This window comes from Lygodium microphyllum, chromosome 2 (assembly GCF_053477565.2).
Source record: "Lygodium microphyllum isolate KBCC chromosome 2, Lygodium_microphyllum_v1.1.10, whole genome shotgun sequence".
In the NCBI taxonomy this organism is placed as follows: domain Eukaryota; kingdom Viridiplantae; phylum Streptophyta; class Polypodiopsida; order Schizaeales; family Lygodiaceae; genus Lygodium; species Lygodium microphyllum.
Window position 1 is genome coordinate 10,602,665 of NC_141136.1, and position 13,636 is coordinate 10,616,300.

Below are 13,636 nucleotides of genomic sequence, written 5' to 3' on the forward strand. Positions count from 1 at the left end.
TATTTGTTACTTGTTTCAACCAAACCAAGTATTTTAGGATTTTTCATTTCTTGAAACAATTCTCCATGAGACATCATATGGTTAGACACACCTGAATTCACATACCATACATCATTAGTCATTACTACTGATGCATCTGTATTCATTACACATCATGTGCTGCATAACAATAAACAACTTCTCATTATCAACTTGATTACTGGTAGATGCACAATTGCTATGCTACTTTCTCCAATTCTGTTATTTCCACCTCTTCTCTTTTCTAGATAGTCATATGTAATATATATTTTTTGACCATAATTATAGCATTTTCTCTTATCATAATCAATGTTCTATCTATTATGTCCTTTATGTCTCCCCCTATTTCGAGATTGGCCTCTACCATTTGTATGTAAATGCTTTTGTGAGTCATGAGATTGCCTTTGATTTCTCTCATAGCGGTCACCACCACGACCTCTATCTCTACTTTTATTAGAGTAGAGCACATACTCTAAAATGTTCTTGTTGCTTTGTGATGAGGATGTAGAAATACCTAAGTTTTTCTCTTCTAATATCAACACGGATATTAGATCTGCAAAATCAAGGATGGTCTCTAGTATTGGTAGAGGTTTGGAACTACTTGTACTCCTCATCCAAACATATAACCACTATATCATCATCATCAACATATACTTCAATAGATCCAAGAGCTTCAACAATACTTCAATGGATACAAAAGGAATTTTTGTTTCATTTTGAAGAAGATCCCTCTAATATAGGTATATACAATTTTTCATCTTATATCATCAATGACCTCATATGACCCTTTTCCAACTGCATAATTAGTGGTGTCATAGTCATATGGACCCAAATACATCTCCCCTTTTTCTATCGGATAGGGGGGATTCATATGAGCTAGTTCTTAAGGCTTTTGTTCCAAAAATTCACATAAATATATGTTCATGCAAATCATGTTCTTACCCCATTGTTTGGCCACTTTATCCTACATGTCACCAAATTATCATAGGAATTTACAACATCTCAACTCACTACTGTGAAAAGGAGCAAGCAAATAGAGAGAAGGCTTGAGATGCCCCAAATGCAGAGTCACACACGTGTTCGCACATTGGCCTAGGTGAAAACCATCCACTAGCTTGGCAATTGTACCATGTATGCCACTCGGACTCTTTTGTGTCGAGTCACCTCACAACAATGATGCCATACCTATCCCCATAAATGTCATCACATGAGCTCAAATAAAGCATGTTGGTATTTCATTACATAGACCTAGCAACTTGGATGCATCCTCTATAGGAAAAAAGAGTCGGCGAAGGAGGAAAAAGAGGACTGATGTCGCCCGAGATTCGCGCAGGGTTTGTGAAAGTCGCTCAACGTAGGGTCGCTTTGAGAGAGGAGAAAAGATGATGAAGAATTGTGCTCAACTCAAAATAAAATCATTAACATGAGAATTCTTTTCCCAAGAGAATTCAATAAATACATTGGAGACATTCTTATGTACATTGGATCTCTCTCAGGTTTTCCATGTGTTATCTTGCGAGAACAAGGAGTATATGACAGATGGTTTAAGAGTCTTTAACTTCGTTGATGGAGTTTGTTCTGAGTGCCATTACCGCGAGTGCTTGCTGCTTTCTTTGGTTCACTTCACCCTCATACTTCATCTTTGAATGCATCATCGTCCTTCAGTCGACAACACTGTTGCTCTCTTCAGCTTTGTCTTTACTCATCGAATCATCATGCTGGACTTATAATCTTTTCTTCGTTCTTCTGCTGAACATTCTGTTCGTGAACTGCATCCGCCATCTTCAACAGCACAACTGCACTTTGTTACTTCTATTCTTCAGCGCCTTTGAGTCTTTGACTTGAGCGCGGAAAGGAAGCTACCGAAGAGTAGGTTGTCGCCCTCTCCCGGAAGCCAGAAAGGAGTCTTGAGCTGGAGGAGAGCAACCTCAGCTTCAGTACCGACGTCTTGTCTTCTCCTTGCTCGTTGATGTTTCTTTTCATGGCCTCCTTCGTCGAAGCACAAAATCAATCTTCCACTTCATCTTCCTCATGTCAAGGTAGCTTTTATCTTCGTTCCCCTCTCCGTCGTGGAATTCGCTTGCAAAACGTCAGCTTCTTCACTTCATCTTCTTCGTTTTACTCCTGGTGTTTCGTTGCAGAATACAGCCATTGAAGGCTCAGCAAGTAGAGCTATACTAGTTGTAGAGAGTGTCTTCAGAGAGGTTCCAAGAGGAACCGAGGGTGGAGACGGCATCGACTTGCTGTTTCAGGGACATAAGAACATTATCAAGGGCGAGGAGGCTATGGCAAGTGTCCTCTTCGTCATCCTGAGTATCGACGTCTCCTGCACATTCGCTTTCGGCATCGTCTTCGCTTGCCTTCAATCGTCTTTCCCCTCCTTCAATCGTAACTGCAACACGGTCCGCCTCCTCCACCCGAGCTTTCCTGCGTCTCCTTCCTCTTCTACTATCTGGATAAGGCTCCTTCGATCAGCTTTGTCGTCTTTGTTTTTCCGCACCGTCACCTTCAGTCGCCTTCGATGCTTCGTGTTTTTCGTCCATCCCCTTCAAAAACGAAGATCTGCCTTCCTTTAATAACTTCTGCGGCTCCCAAGTTGAAGCTTTTTCCTTAGGAAAAGCTTTAGAAAAGCTATACCTTAGCATCAATGACTACATCATTGTGCCGCCATTATCATCCTTTAAAAAAATCAATCATGTTGCTAATCAGGCTGATCATGAGCGTTTAAAGAAAAAACTTTCAATCTTGACGAGCTTTTTGATTTTTAGAAGTGAGGATCATGTGTTACTTATGTTCTAGCTTCTTTTAGTGGTGCTCTCATGGTGTGTGTGAAGAAGGAACGCGACCATTGCCTATTTTGTACATATCACCCATGTATGTTTATATAAACACACATGCATCCAAAATCAATTTCTCTTCCTTCTTGTTTGCCAACTCTCATTTTCTTTAGGTAAGGCTATACAAAACTAGCAACCCTATTCAACCTGATGCCATATTTCTTCTTTATGATCCATTCCCAAATCTTTTTCCAGCAATGCTAGTAGTATCAATTTTCACAAAATGATTATGTCCATCATATTCTTCTTTTACATCTCAATTTCCTTTGTCCTAATCATTCATGATTTGAGGATTTTAGAATGTCGGATCCACATGATGTAACCAATCAAATGATGCTCCACAAAATTATGTATGCATTGAGGAAAATGTGTTTAGCCTAACTATAGGTGCTCGTGCGTCATGCAAACACAAAAGATTCACACAACAGAAATCAAACTCATAATGACGATGACTTAAAAGTTCAAAATCATGGCAGAAAATTCCTCCCTTAGGTTTGCAGTGGTAGACGCGCAGCATCACGACATCCACCCCCTTCAAATATGCACATCCTTTGGATGGGCCATAGCTACCCATCCTCATCACCGCCAAGCTCGACGGTTAATGCTATCTCTTCATCTTTTGCAAAAGCATCTTCAATGTCCATACCTTCATCTTCATCCTCTTCTGGCTCAAGCCCATCATAGTTCGTATCATCCAATTCTTTGACTGCATAGGCTATAGCATCTCTTCTTTTGAAGAGTTTGATTCTCTTCCCTGCAATTGGAATCGGCAAGGTCGTACCATCAAGTTCTGCCAAAGAATATGTAGCATTATCATGGACATGATGCACTAAATAGGGCCCAAACCATCCTTTGGAAACTTTGCGGATAGCACTATACTGGTTGTCTAGACTGCTATCATGGACCAACACCCAATCTCCCTCTTTTATCTCTTTTGGCCTCAATCTGTGTCTGCTCTATCAAAGTAGTCTTTGTTGCGAATTTTGGCCTCTTTGAGATTTAGAATTGCTCTCTCAATATCTTCAGGTCTTCTTTCCAACTGACGAATACAAAGAGCCAAAAGATATTCCCTAGTCATCTCTTCTTGTTGCCACAGTATAGCACTGCAAGTAAGTGTGCAAGTCTCTGTAGGCATGACTGGATTCTGTCCATACATTAACTCAGCTGGCATATACCTTGTAGTCACATTGTGAGTAGTACGATCAGCCCATAAAGCATAAGGCAACAACCTAGGCCACTCTCGAACCCGTCCACTGCATGCTTTGGCCAAGGCTTTCACAATTGGTGGATGGCCTCTTTCACTCTTCCCATTGCCTTCTGGATTATATGCTGAAGTCAAAGCAAGTTTAATGCCAAGGCGGGAGAAAAACTCTCTAGCCTCATCAGCATCCAACTCATCTCTATCTACAGTAACTTTCCCATTACATCCATACCTGCAAAAAACATCCTCCAATAGAAATTTACAAATCACTGAAGTAGACTTTGTTCGTAATGCTCTTCCTTCTACTTGATTTGTGAGATCTTTTTGTGCCAAAACAATATAGTGCATCTGCCATAAACCAACAGGCATAGTAATCAAATCAAGCACCCACTTGTAATGAATACATAGCGGGTAGGTAGGATGAAGCTCATCTCTATGCCTCACTGAAGAGAACAACTGACAATCAGGGCATGTCTCAACAAACTGTGAGATATCTATATACATTCCTTTCCACCAATAACACTCTTTAATCTTCTCATAGGTCACCCAAATAGCTCAATGCCCATCCCAAAGACTTTCATGGAATTCTTTCACGATACGCTCCTGTGAAGCTCTATCACAAACAACTCTCAATGGTTGTCCTCCTCGCTTTCGTGGATGCTTCCAAGTAGCCCACTTCGCAAGAAGAAACCATAAGCTTTTCTTCGAATTTTCCTGAAATCCGCATTAGTCCATCCATCCTGTTTAGATATTGTGCTCAAATAACGACCAATCTGCAAATACTCTCCTGTATATAAAGACTCATCAAAGCTTTCCAAAGCAGACACATGACAAATATGATCAAGATGTATGGCTGTAAGATCAGCCCCATCTTCATCATCATCATCAATGCAAGAAAAATCCATATCATCATACCTTGCTCGTGAAATCATATCGACTACTGGGTTTCTCTTTACTTGCTATGTGCTTGAACTTAGGGTTCATGGATTTTATGTACCCAATCCACTTAAGCATGGCAATATCTGGAGTAGAACAACTCATGATCATACCTAGAAGAGGCAAACAATAAATCTCAACCACCACAACAGCTCCAATGAAATACTCTTTGTCATTCTTGAGGACCGTGACAACTCCCAAGAGCTCTCTCTTGATTTGTGGATATCTTCATTGTCGCTCGTTTAGGACTTTCACTCCAAACCGAATAGCATATCTATTCCCATCTACATCATCTTGGCCAACAGTCCAACCAATGCCAATATGACTAGTATCAATTGTAAGCACAATAGGTCTTCCACATTCATAATTTGCCTTTTAAAGAGTTGGAGTGGCTCTCAATAATTTCTTCAATTTCTACATGGCTTTAGTATGTTTCATCTCCCAAGAAAAACGTTTCCCTTTTCTCAAGAGCTGATAAAGATCATCTGCAACATGAGCAAAGTGAGGAATCCAAATAAGATAAAACACACAAGCTCCAAGAAACCTACGAACCTTTGAAGTTGAGGAACAAGTTTCCACAATTTTTTCTATGGCATCAACCTTTGTAGGAGAAGGCTTCCTGCCATAATATCCACACATATGACCAACAATCAAAACTTATCTGGCACCAAAAATAGACTTCATCCCTAACAAGGTCAAATTCACTTCTTCTAGTATGCAAAGAATCTTCTCAACATCTCTAATATGTGAAGTCACAAAAAATCTGCATCCATGATCGTCTGAAGAATCATCTTTACCTTCTTCCAAACAATCCTTGATAGGTAAGTCATCAATGAAAGTCATAGTAAGCTCGGGGATAAAATCTCGTAGAACCTTGTTCATTCCATTCATCATATGAGCAATCGAATTAGTAGCTCCTTGTGGAAGTGTACACATTCGGACAAGGCCTAAGGGTGTCTTCATTGTAGTCAAATCTCTGCTCTCAAGGGCAAGCTGGAAGTGATCATATCTGAAATAAAGATCACCAAGAGAATAGATAGCACGTCCAGCAAAAGCTTCAGCAAACTCATCCACAATAGGTCCAGCACCAACATTTCGAATAGTGACCTTGTTTACTCGCTGTAGGTCCTATATGAATTTGAGTGTCCCATTCTTCTTAGGAACTATGAACCACCTGTTAGAGTATGGAGCTGAAGATGGTTCTAGAATTCCCATCTTGATCCGTTCATTCAAGACCAGTTTGGGCAAGTGAGCCCTCGGCACAAGAATAGGGCATAGATTCCAAGGGACATGTGGAATAGTAAAAATAACCAAAGGCCTCACAACCCTAGGATCAACGCATCCAGTCTCATGTGGAAAGAAAGAAAAAGTTTTTTCATGTCTGCATAACATCTCTTCAAAACATCTTACCTTATCAGGAAGAAGTAGGAAACCTTTGGTCCCAATCTTCATCTCTTTCAATGTCTCAGCTGAAAACTTATGTCCAACACCTGCAGGATCTCACAAAGGAGGTTGCATAGCAGCTCTTCTAATCATCTCATCATTGTCCAAAGGTAGTGGTCCTGCAACTGGACAAACCTTCTTGTCAACTGTCTTATATTTTGTCTAAAATCTGGCTTCATTGCTACAACCTGCAGATTTCACCCCATGATGAAAAAACCCTAGCAAGCACAAATTTTGCTGTGTATAAACAACAACACCCAAATCTTTTTGCTGAAATATGTCAGCAAGGAATTCTGTTTGTTGAGAATCCTTAGCACCCAAATTCTTATGAAGCATGAAATCAACAATCTCACAATACATCACAGAGAATGAACCTGTAAGACATATGACATCTCCTAATTGTTAGCATTAAGCAAAACCAAAAGTTCTTCCATGGTATCTGAGCATGAAAGGCCATCATAGAGACCATCTATCTAATCTTCTTCTTGCAAAACACTTGCAATCATTAATTATTTTTCTTTTATTTTTACATACTGCCTGGCAGCTCTAGGTATATCAGAAATATGCTGAAAACACAAAGTACTTTCAGTGGATACACCATAAACATAAAAGAAAAAACTACCATTGCCAGGAGGCGAGAGCTTCCCCTAACTCGTACCACCATCGTCTCGCAAGACAGTGGTATCTAGCAAAAATCTGGCTCTCATGTTGGAAGAGAGGAATCTCTCAAGGAATCTTTATTCCACTGATGATTAATACAAACAGTCATGAATTGAACAACTCTCTTCCCATCCTTACTTTGGATTCGCGCATAAGCAGATCCATCATCCAGAACTTTAGTCTCCATCCGAGACTTATCAATAAATGGCTGCCCCAAAATAATAGGATAAGAACACGAGTTTTGTACAAAGAAATGATAGGACTCACCCACATCTCCAATGGAAATCTTCAGATTTGGGCAAGCATCATATAAATCCATTGTAGTGTTGTTGGCCACACACATGCGCCAACCATGATCAACATCAACTGGCCATTTACCAGTGTCATATAATCCTCGCACAATTACATCAATCTCGGAACCATGATCCAAAAGTGCAATGCAAGGAGTTTCAGTCTCTCCAAGCTTGAGGATAGTTTCCATAGTCGCACGAGCCTAGTGACTTCGAGAAAAATGGCTTCGAGGCACCAATCTAGGCACATCTTCACTTTCATCATACTGCATGGGCTGAAGTAAAGGATGAAAGGACTTCTTAGGCTGCATACATAGAGATCCTTCTGTAGGTTCCTCGTTGATATCTTCTTTGGAATCAACCTCCTCAATCTGTAATCCATAGAGAATAGCCTCTGCAACATCTAAAGCCTCTCGATGGATCATATCTTGCGATGGTTCTTCAATAATTTGGCGCTTCCTTTTTATGATGTCTATAATAACATCATGGAACTCTCTCTTGGCAATCCCCAAAACTTCTCCAAGTGTAAATTCAATCTTGTAATTAAGAATTTGATCTTCAAGTACCTTTTTCAAATCTGTGGAAGACTCGATGTTGGATAGCAGCTTGAATCCAAGTTGCTTCTTCGGCTTTGAATCCTTTAACTTTGAGCCCTTTTTGTCTTCTTGCATCTTTGGCTTTTTCTCATCAACCATGCTCTACTTTGGTCCTGAAGAACTGGCTCACTCCTCCTAGTTGCTTTCTTTGATCCTTCTGGTTGATCATTATCTCTTTTGCGCTTTTCTTCAACAAGTGCTTCAAATCCTTGAGATTTTGCAATATAAGCATAGATAGAGAAGACATCTACGTGATCATTCCATCTAGTTTCTTTTCTAATTGCATCTCCTATGAATGAAAGTTCAGATGAAGAACCTTTATCTTTCTTTTCCTCATGCAGTGCATAAGACCATAAAGGATGTTGACATATCGAGCTCCACTCGTGATACGCCAGGGTGACCGTTGTGTATTTATGTCACTGACTTGTCAGTTGCAGATGCGGTTGGTACACCGCCCCTGAATAATAGCTACATGATAGCTATCCTTATCTACTCTAGTTCGTGGCTCAGTTAGTATGCCACCTTAGTTAGTTGAGTTTGGTTTGAGACCCATATCTAGGGTTCTTCTATTTTTCTTTGTACTTGAGTTCTTTTGGCTTACACAACTAAGAAGAAGAAAACTGTTTTCAGCCTCCACCTTGTGTGTCTTCCCCCATTGTGCAAGCAAGAAAGCTTCAAGCGAGACTCCTTCCTTCTCTCCCACAATCTTGACATGGTATCAGAGCCTTGTTCGTGGTAAGGAGCTCAAGAAAGCAAGCCAAGCTCGCGGTGTTCTGGTAAGAGGAGCAGTGTTGCTTTCATTTTCTGTTTCGGGAGCAGATCTCTGCAGGTAGCACAGTCGGAAAGTGCAGGAGTGCATTGTCTCAGGTTGAGACGCCCTTCGCGGTGAAGCAAGAGGGCAGTATATGCTGCGGGTGAGGGCATTAGCCCTCGGCGACCTTGTTTTTTTGATTTGAGGCCATTTCGGGGCCTGTTTTGGAGGCGGAAGTTTTCTGCATGCACTCAGGAAAAGGCCCAGTTTTATGCTGTGCAGCCACTGTTCTACAGGTCGGTGAAAAGTTACTGTAAAAATTGCATTGTATGCTTGTGCGTAGAGACATTGGGAGTTACAGAATCATCCCTGTTGCCTGTTGATGCAAAATCGTCACTAGGAAGTGACTGTGTGGTCAAATACCACTTTCGCCAGTTTTGCAGATTTTCCCTTGTGAGGGTGAAGCTGTGGTTTTTGCAGTGACAGAATTTTTTGCAGTCTTCTGTAATGGCATCTGATTCTCTTTCACAGATTGTCACTGAAAAGCTTGACAAGAACAACTTCCAAGCATGGAAGTTTAGAATGACGAATTTCCTTATGGGAAAAGGATATTGGGAATTTGTTGCAGGAAATGAAGAAGAACCAAGTTCTTCCTGATGTTCCCAATCAACAGCAAATGCAGGCATTTAAAGCATGGCATGAGAGAGCCAGGAAAGTTATGTATTGGCTGTCTATCAGCATTTCAGACTCTATGATTGTGCATATTCAGGATGCAAGTACGCTAAAGGAGGCATGGGATACTTTGTCAAAAATGTATAGCACAAATATGCAAGCCAGGAAAATGCAGCTCAAGCAAGAGTTGCACAATGTGCAAAGAGAAAATATGAGCATCAACGACTACCATATGAAGGTGAAGAAGATTGCAGATGCACTTGCTTCTATTGGGTCACCAGTGGAAGATGATGATTTAGTTTCTGTGACCTTGAATGGTCTAGGAAAGGATTATGCACAGTTTCGGACATCCATTTCAGTTCGTGAAAGATTTCCTGATTTTGAGGAGTTGATTGCTCTTCTAATTTCTGAGGAACAGAGAAATGGTGGTGCATCTTCTTCAGGAGGAACTTCGAAAGAAGCTGTCTTCTACTCAAATGCTGGAAGAGGTAGAGGCAGAGGTAGAGGAGGCCGATTTGGAGGCCGTGGTAGAAATCAGAATATGCAGCAAACTCAAGAAAACCAGTCCTATGGAGGAGGACGTGGTAACTTTAGAGGCAGGGGGAGCCAAAGAGGTCGTGGTGGATGGCAAAGAGGTCAAAATGCAAACAGTAATGTTGAATGCTACTACTGTGGTAAAATGGGTCATATGGCTAAAGACTGCTATAAAAAGCAGAATGACATCATGAATGGAAAACTGCAACAAGGGAATTATGCATCTTCTAGCAGACAGGGTGATGACAGAAATGAGCATTTGTTCATGGTGCAGCACATGAACAATTCTGTGACAAGTGTAGAAGAAAGCAATGATGTATGGTATGTTGACTCAGGTGCATCAAACCACATGACAGGTCATGCAGAATGGATGGAGGATGCAAGGAAAATGGAAAAACCAGGATTTGTGGAGACTGGTGATGATACTGCACATCCTATTGTGCAGATTGGAAAAATTCCCTTGTCTATGCAGGATGGGAAAAAGAAATACCTGTCCGATGTATTTCATGTCTCGAATATCACCAAGAATCTGGTTTCTGTCGGTCAAATGGTTGAGCAGAGCTTGCAGGTCAGATTTAATCCTCATGGATGCTTTGTTGAGGATATGAAAAATAAAGGTCGCTTGATAGCAAAAGAAAAGAAGAAGGGCAGAATGTTTACATTGGATGCAGACATGTCTGAATTGAGTGCAGCAATGTTTGCACATGGGACCGGTGTAGTTGCAGATATTGATATCTGGCATAAACGCATTGGTCATGTTAATGTACAGCGACTTAAATCAATGCAGGCCCAAAATATTGTTGCAGGTTTGCCAAAATTCAAGGTTGCAGAAATGCATAAGGTATGTGAAGCCTGTCAGTTTGGAAAACAGGCAAGGAAACCATTTCCTAGACATGTTCAAGAGAGTAAGAAGCCATTGGAATTAATCCACTCTGATGTGTGGACAACTAAAGCTGCATCTCTTGGAGGCTGTCATTATTTTGTCAGTTTTATTGATGACTATAGCAGAAAAGTTTGGGTGTATTTTATGAAGAAGAAAAGTGAAGTGTTTGGGCATTTCAAAACTCTTAAAGCTATGGTTGAAAAAGAAACAGGTCTGCAAATAAAATGCCTAAGGTCAGATGGAGGGGGAGAGTACCTCTCAAATGAGTTTGCAAAGTTCTTGCAGGAGCATGGCATAAAGCAGCAATATTCATGCAGTTATACCCCACAACAAAATGGAATTGCAGAAAGGAAAAACAGGCATATTGGAGAGGTATCTCGTGCCATGCTCAATGAAAAAGACTTGCCAGATTTTTATTGGGCTGAAGCAGTTGCTACAGCAGTCTACATAATGAATAGGACTCCCACTGCAGCAATACATGGAATGACTCCAGAGGAGAGGTATACTGGTAGGAAACCAGATATTTCTCATTTGAAAATTTTTGGTTGCATTGCCTATGTACATGTGCCAGATGAGCTGAGATCCAAGTTGGATCCAAAAGCTGAGAAGTGCATCTTTATTGGTTACTCTCTGCAGCAAAAAGGGTATAGATGCTATAACCCTTCTACTCGTAAGTTTACAGTGAGCAGAGATGTTGTTTTTGATGAGATGAGTAGCTGGTATAAACCAGTAAATGTGATTGATGATGTAGATGCACAAAATGGTAATGCTGCACAGAATTCACAGCAGCAGTCACAAAATATTAGTGGACCTGGAGCGTCCTCTAGCAGTGGTTCACATTCTTCGCCATGGACAGGCAGATTGAGATCAGGAGAATCTTCTCAAAGCAATGCAGATAGTGGTATGCAGGTATCACAAAAAGGAAAAGAGAAGGTTGATCAGCCCATGTTTGATGTGAATGCAGGTCACTCTTATGTGGATGGTGAATCCAGTGGCTCAGAACAGAGCATTGATGATGAGTTGGGTATTCCTTCTATTGTTACACCTGGAGTAAGGAAGACCAGGGATGTTTTGAGAGCACCTGGGAGTGAACCTACTTTGCGCAGGTCTACGAGAGCTAGGTATCCTGTGGATAGGCTGAAATATGATGGATTTACAGCCATTCACTATGCATATATGGTCAAAGTGATACAGGAACCAGAACCCACATCTTTTGAGCAAGCCATGGGAAAAGAAAAATGGGAGAAAGCCATGGATGAAGAAATGGATGCCTTGGAAGAAAATGCTACATGGGAGTTAGTACCTTTGCCTAAAGGTAAGAATGCAATTGGCTGTAAGTGGGTTTATAAGGTGAAGCACAATGCAGATGGTTCTGTGAACAGATACAAGGCAAGATTAGTAGTCAAGGGGTATACACAAACATATGGCATTGACTATGAAGAAACATTCAGACCGGTTGCAAGGATGGCAACCGTAAGAGCAGTCATTGCTATGGCTGCATCAAAGGGATGGTCTTTACATCAGATGGATGTAAAGAATGCCTTCTTGCATGGTGATTTGCAAGAAGAGGTCTATATGGAGCAGCCACCAGGTTATGTGCATGCTGTTCATCCTGAGTTTGTTTGCAGGTTGAAGAAAGCTTTGTATGGCTTGAAGCAAGCACCTAGAGCATGGTCTGACAAGATAGGACAGTATCTTGTCACTATTGGCTTTCAGATTTCCAAGGCAGATTTCTCACTTTATGTGAGAAAAACAGAGAAAGGTATTATGCTACTTGTCATTTATGTTGATGATTTAATTATGACAGGTGACAGTGATGAAGATATCCTTCATGTGAAAATGCTATTGAAGCAGAAGTTTGAGATGAAGGATTTGGGAGAGCTGCGTTATTTCTTGGGCATTGAGGTGATTAGATCACCAAGTGGGATACAGCTATTGCAGAGGCAATATGGATTGGACATGCTGTCCAAATATGGGATGACAGGCTGTAAGCCTATTTCAGTTCCTTTGGAGCAGAATGTGAAGCTGAGCACAGATGCAGGTGAGCTTCTAGAAGACCCTACTATGTACAGACGCATAGTAGGAAGTTTGATTTATATGACTATTACCAGGCCAGATTTGAGCTATGCTGTTGGATTGGTAAGTCAGTTTATGCAGGCTCCAAGGAAACCACATTTGGATGCGGCTAGACGCATACTCAGGTATGTGAAGTCCACATTGCAGTATGGACTATTTTATGAGATTGGGGTTCAGATACAGTTGCATGGATACACTGATGCTGATTGGGCTGGTAGTGTTTCTGATAGACGATCTACCAGTGGATATGTGTTCTCTTTTGGGAGTGCTGCAGTCACTTGGAGCAGCAAGAAACAGCCTACAGTTGCCTTGTCGAGCACAGAGGCTGAGTACAGGGGTGCAACAATGGCTGCATGTGAGGTAGCTTGGTTGCATAAGCTACTTTATGATATGCATCAGTCTACAGATGGGCCAGTTGTCATTTATTGTGACAACATGAGTAGTATACACTTGGCAAATAACCCAGTCTATCATGCTAGAACAAAGCACATTGAGGTGCATTATCACTATGTGCGAGAGAGGGTTTTACTAGGTCTTATTGATCTAGTTTATGTCAGCACAGAGGATCAGGTAGCTGACATATTCACGAAGGCATTGGGCGCAGAGAAGCTGCGCAAGTTCAGAGACCTGCTTGGTGTGCAGGAATTGGGATTGAGCTCGAGGGGGAGTGTTGACATATCGAGCTCCACTCGTGATACGCCAGGGTGACCGTTGTGTATTTATGTCACCGACTTGTCAG